At 38.4% G+C, this 6,429-nt stretch overlaps 1 pseudogene; it reads right to left on the bottom strand.

Moving 5' to 3' along the window:
- Positions 1-1,144: 1,144 nt before the first annotated feature.
- LOC117719440 (small nucleolar RNA SNORA17) lies at positions 1,145-1,268 on the bottom strand (annotated as a pseudogene).
- Between the last annotated feature and the right edge of the window lie 5,161 nt (positions 1,269-6,429).

The raw sequence follows: 6,429 nt of genomic DNA, 5'->3' as shown, positions 1-6,429 counted from the left end.
TAAGGGGCAAATCTAGCCATCCTGCTTTCATTATTCCAAGGCCAGGTTTCCCACCTGCCACAGGTGGTGAGGGGCAAGAGGAGAGGAGATCATCTCTCCCTCATCCATGATACCACACAGATCCAGCTCTCCTATTCTTTTATTTTCATCCTTTTTATTAGACATTTTATTTATTTACAATAAAGATGTCATCCCCTTTCCCCATTTCCCCCTCCCTAGAACTCCCTATCCCATCCCCCCTCCTCCTTTATGCTTTTATACCATTTTGATTACTTGCATGTATTAAGGTCAGTTCTAGAAGCCATTCTTGTCAGAACGACCTAAGACAGGCTCAATCTTGTTAATGAAATAAAAAAGGGGGAGAGGCGGAGAGCCTTTGGGCCTGCTTGGCAGGAATATGACATTGGCCAAGGACAAGGAAGTAGGCTTCAGGCAGGAATCTGACATTAAGCTAGAACAAAGAAGTAATTTCAGGTAGGAATCTAAATCTTAGGCTACAACAAAGAAATAATCTCAGCTCTCCTATTCTTGTATCAGGGGTGGGGCTAGAGCTCACCAGCACCTCCCACAATGTGAAAAGCACCTGGCTAGCAGCGGTGTCAGCTCTGTGGCTCTTATGTCCCCAGGGCCAGCTCTCTTACAGTGCCCAGGTGAGGTGTGGGGTCAGTTCTGCACAGCCCCCAAGCAGCAGACCAGACCAGCGATGTTTGACTGGACTATGGTAGTAACAAATCCCTGCTGTTTCAGGGCCATGGACATGCCCCCCAGTGGCATCACAGGCCAGAACCCCTATGGTCCCAGGTGGCATCACTGGTTACTCATACCAGGCTGTTCCTCATTACCTTCAAATCTCCAGTTCTGCCTCTCTTCACTGTGCCCATATCCTCTGTTTCTTTTTCTCTTCTCCTTACCAATTACATGTTCCTCTTAGAAATGCCTGGCATCTATGAGTGACTAGGGTTGTCTCAGGAATGGTCTCAGAAGTTCTACGACTCTATGATCATGTATCATGGCTCTGGGAAGGGGTTCTCATGGATACAATCTGACCATTAGTCCTATGACTGGTGGTTGTCTCAGGCTAGCTACCAGTCGAAGGCCCTTGACACAGGACTGGTTGTTGTCTTAGGCTTGATTTTTATCAAGGAATGCTAGTATTTCAATCATTCAGATGTTCATAGGTCAGAACACAGAAGGTAGACATGGCCTCTCTCCCCACTGCTACCTACATGTGATACAGCAGTCACACCCACAAAGCTTCTAGAGGCAGGGTTCCTTTTTTAAAGCTGGTCTCAAAACAAGCAAGGTCAGACCACAAGACCATCACTGAATAAATGACGGGCTCTTTCCTTTTCTTATGGAACATTTTCAAACAGAAGAGAGAATGTGGACTTTTTTTTCTCCAAAGAATAATTCTTATTAAAAAATTTAAAATACAATTATCATAAATGGCTCTCAAACTTTTCTTCACTCTTCATCTATTTTATAGAATAGATCTGGCATATATTCTTTCAAATCATAGCAATGATGTTTAAGTGAAGAAATCATGTCTATTAGTCCTTCCTTATTCTGGTAATTATTTGATATTTATAAGTCATAGAATTAGTTATTTACATCTTTTAATAAGGATAAACGTGTGTGAGTTATAGTGCCCATATCTTATTTTTAAAAGCACAAACTTTATAAAAAAAATGACACATGTCCAAAGCAATTAAAACTAATAGAGATAAATAATACAAAACACCTCTAAGTACTGATCAGTGGACTGCCATGTGATACACCTGATTGCAAACAATATTATGTATACTTAATTCACTTAAAGTTGGCTTTTTATAGTTCTTTATTGCTCAATGTAATGTACTGTATAGTACATACCTTTTTACTTTCAAAGCCAAGTAAATGCTTTTCTATTTCTAAGTGCTCGAGTAAAATCTGTTGAATGAAGGAAAAAAACTCAAGCTCCTGGCAGCTCTATTGCTTGGTTTATGTCAAGTTATAGTCATTATCATTGCAATAAATGGAGGTGGTTTAAAATACAACCTACAATAGCTATTTCAAACAAGGGGGTTTGAAGCAAGGGAATAGTAGTAGTAAGTATACATGCTCCCAGAGGACCATCTGACCTAAGTCGAGGGATATTGACTCCCAAAGAAAACTATACAGTCACTGTCCTGCAGGCTGGACAACAAAAAGAGGGTCAACTTGGAGTTACCATGTATCTTATATGACTTCAGTACTTAATGGCTCCAAGGTGATGATCAGAATTTTAAAGATGAGATCTTCAGAATTAGCAGCTTTTGCTGTCTCTAAGGGGCTGTAGTAAGATCAATTCAAGTCAGGTAGTGCCAGAAGAATCCAGAAGGAAGAGCAACTGTTGTCACTGAAGCAACAGCAGGTCAACTGGCGAAAGATACCTTGACTAATTTTCAAAAGCGTATGCGTGACTAGGGCTCCAGCTCAGTGGTGGAGTGCTTGTTTAGCATGGGTCAGGTCTGAGGTTCAATCTCAATCCTATCAGAAAGAAAACTGGAAGGAAAGAAAATAGCACATGTTGGTACAACCTGACCAGAAATACAGCCTAAGTGGCACATGCAGAATTCAGTCTGAATCCTTGTGGGACACTTCATGGTTCAAGTAATCACCTGGAAAGCTACATCTAAGGTACAAGGACAGACTATTGTCTCTGCTGATCTGGACCGGACTGACCAGCATCTCAGCCCTATTAAACATTACGCTCCACAGAAGATTTCTGTGACTCTGTGTTTTGGTTTGTCTGGTTATTCTTGATAGAAAATAAATTGCCCTAACACTTGGTAGCTCAAAACAATGACCGTTTTATTACTCTCATAGATTCTGAAGATTCTTTCAGTCAGCTTGTAGTAGAGATGACATGTTTCCATTCAGTATCTGGTACCTAAACTGAAAGGACATAGAGGCTAGAGAGTAGGGGGACTCAGCAGTTGGACTCTAGAATCATCCAGTTCTTCAACTGGTTTGATCAAAAACAATGATCCTGTCCAGAGTGTTGATGTCTTCTCTACATGGCTTGACTTCTGTGTAGACTACTGGTCCTAGACTAGACTTGCAAGTCTTCAATCATCCAATTCTTCCACAGTGCAGTTCTCCAACATTAATTTTATATGTGAATTTGGCATATTTGTCACTTATGGGTCAGTCTTTGAAGTCAAGTGTCTTTTCTACTCTATTCTACCATAACTGAAATAGCAACAAACTTCCCTTGTTTCAAGGTGTGGAGACTCCTTCCTGGTTGGATGTGTCAGTATCATACTAAAGAGGTTATAGGTGGCAGGTATCATCAACAGGGATAAAAGATTTTTAGAATACTTATCTCAAAAGTACTTTGAGTATAGAAAGATGGAGTCTTTCTGACAGAGGAAGAGGTGGTATGGCAGATAGTATCCTACATCTAACAAATTAGTCTCCAAGGTCTAGATGTGCCACTGAGACCAAAGGTTAAATATTACAAATAGATTATTTTGTTCTTGCTGTTATATTTATTATAACTTCTTAAACATCTTACAAATGCATGATACTGAACAGCCTTAAAATGTAAGATTCTTTGATCTTCACTCACTATTGCACAAAAATCCATACCCATTGTACTAGGACTTACCTAAGAAAGAAGTTTTAAAGAAAACTAAAAGAGAACTATAGAAGAAAACAATATAAACATACAATTTATATTAGATGTAGTGAATGTTACAATTTACAGCCTGCATTTTTATTGTTGTAACAGAGCCTGGACCCAGTTGGGACCACTTCTGTGAGTTCTGGAGAAATAGTGTGTCTGAGAGAAGGGAATTCCTTCATTCTCTCTCTCTGTCTATATATACATGTATACACACATACATATATGCATGATATACATATGCATATGTATATCATGCATATATGTATGTGTATAATATATATATATATAATATATATATGTATATATATATATGAATTTACAGGTAAAGATTTTGAAGTACTGTTTACTTTTGTCTCAAATGCCTCAGATTCTTGTTTATATCTTTCTCAATGTGTCAGGTTTTTATGTTTATCATTCAGAAAACAAATGACTATCTGAAAGAATTAAACATAACTTTCTCTTTGAATGAGTTAAATGTATGGGAATATACACTAATATTTTGCCTTGCTTTCTTTAGGCGTATTTGAGAGATAAGAGGTGCCTGACAAAAGCATTAAGGATATTTTATTTAGCAACTGTTATAATTCCTAAGAATATTAAAGGTTCTATAGAAAAGTAAAAGACTCGATTTTAAAATCTGTAACAAAAAATGAAAGTGTCTAACTGAAAAGGGTAAGTCAAAGTTAAGCATTAAATAATCAGTGGCTATATCACATAGCTACTTTCTTTGAAATTGCTTCTTTTCTTATCATTATAAATTGGTAACAATGAATGTGTATTTTAAAAGGACAAAAAATGAGAAACTACACATTTTTTATGTGATGTATTATATAATTCTCCACACTTAAGAAAGGATTTCCATGGAATTGGCATGATATCAAAATATTAAGGTAATGTAAAGTAATATAAAATGCCAGTAGGAAATCAAATATAAAATAGGAACTATTGTTAAAGCCCATTAATTATAAGTAAAGCACTATATATTTCAAATTGATACTAAGTAGTGATGAATAAGGGTTTGCATGATTCCAGGGGGAAATTACATATTCTTTTTAAGAAGCCTAAGTTATCTTAATTATGGTCATTGTCATTTTTGTAGTATTATTGGTTAGATAATACAAAAAAATCAATTAAGGCCAGCAAAAGTAGTTTTTCAATGAAACCTAATACCCCATTTATGTTCTCTCTGTCTGCTCTTTCTTACCCAGGAAACCTTCCCAGAGAAGTAAATAATAATTGCTTTCTTACTTATCTTTAATCTCCTCCTACACTCCTTCCTGGTTTCTCTTTAGGAACCTGCTGAACAACCTCTTACTAAGAAGTCAATTATATCCTAGTTTTCAGCTTCCACTTTCCATGATTCTTGATACTGCACAGCATGCCATGAATGTCTTTTCTTTTTTTTCTTCTTTTTCATTAATTTTTATTGCATATTTTATTTTACATTTCAGATGTGATCACATTTCTCCATTCCCCCCACCCAGAACCTCTGATCCCATCCCCCCTCCTGCTGATTCTATGAGGATGTGCCCCCACCCACCCTACCACTCCCACCTCCCCACCCATGAATTCCCCCACACTGGGGCATCGAGCCTTCACTGGACCAAGGACTTCCTCTCCCTCATATGCCCTACAATGCCATCCTCCCCTACATATACAGCTGAAGCCATGGATCCCTCCCTATGTGCTCCCAGGCTGGTAGTTTAGAACTTGGGAGCTCTGGTTGGTTGGTATTGTTGCTGTTCTCATGGGGCCCCAAACACTTTCAGCTCTTTCAGTTTTCTCTCTCACTCCTCCATTGGGAACCCCATGATCAGTTTAAGGGTTTGCTGTCAGCATCCATCTCTGGATATGTCAGACTCTGGCAGACCTTCGAGGAGATAGCTGCATCAGGCTCCTGTCAGCATGCACTTCCTGACATCCATATCAGCGTCTATCTTTGGTGACTGCACATGGGAGAGTGGTCTCCCGATGGCTCCTCCTTCAGTTTCTCTCCCACACTTTGTTTCCATATTTGCTCCCATGAGTATTTTGTTACTCCTTCTAAGAAAGGCCAAAGCACCGACACATTGTTCTTCCTTCTTCATGAGCTTCATGTGGTCTGTGAGTTGTATCTTGGATATTGTGAGCTTTTGGGCTAATATTCAATTATGAGTGAGTATATACCATGTGTGTTCTTTTGTGATAGTGTTACCTCACTCAGGATGATATTTTCTAGTTTCATCCATTTGCCTAGGCATTTCTCAAATTCATTGTTTTTAATAGCTGAGTAATATTCCATTGTGTAAATGTACCACATTTTCTGTATCCATTCTGTCTTTGTTATATGTTGGAGCATCTTCTGGGTATATGCCCATGAGTGGTATAGCTGGGTCCTCAAGTAATGCTATGTCCAATTTTCTGAGAAACCATCAGACTGATTTCCAAAGTGGTTGTACCAGCTTGCAATCCCACCAACAATGGAGGAGTGTTCCTCTTTCTCCACATCCAGGCCAGCATCTACTATCACCTGAGTTTTTGATCTTAGCCATTCTGACTGGTGTGAGGTGGTATCTCAGGATTGTTTTGATTTGCATTTCCCTGATGACTAAGGATGTTGAACATTTCTTTAGGTGCTTCTCAGCCATTTGAGTTTCCTCAGTTGAGAATTTTTTGTTTAACTCTGTACCCCATTTTTAATAGGGTTATTTTGTTGTCTGGAGTGTAATTTCTTTAGTTGTTTGTATATATATTGGATATTAGCCCTCTATCAGATGTAGGATTAATAAAGATTTTTTTCT

The sequence above is a fragment of the Arvicanthis niloticus genome, chromosome 13, assembly GCF_011762505.2.
Source record: "Arvicanthis niloticus isolate mArvNil1 chromosome 13, mArvNil1.pat.X, whole genome shotgun sequence".
NCBI lineage: Eukaryota > Metazoa > Chordata > Mammalia > Rodentia > Muridae > Arvicanthis > Arvicanthis niloticus.
This window is presented reverse-complemented; position numbering and strand designations above follow the sequence as displayed.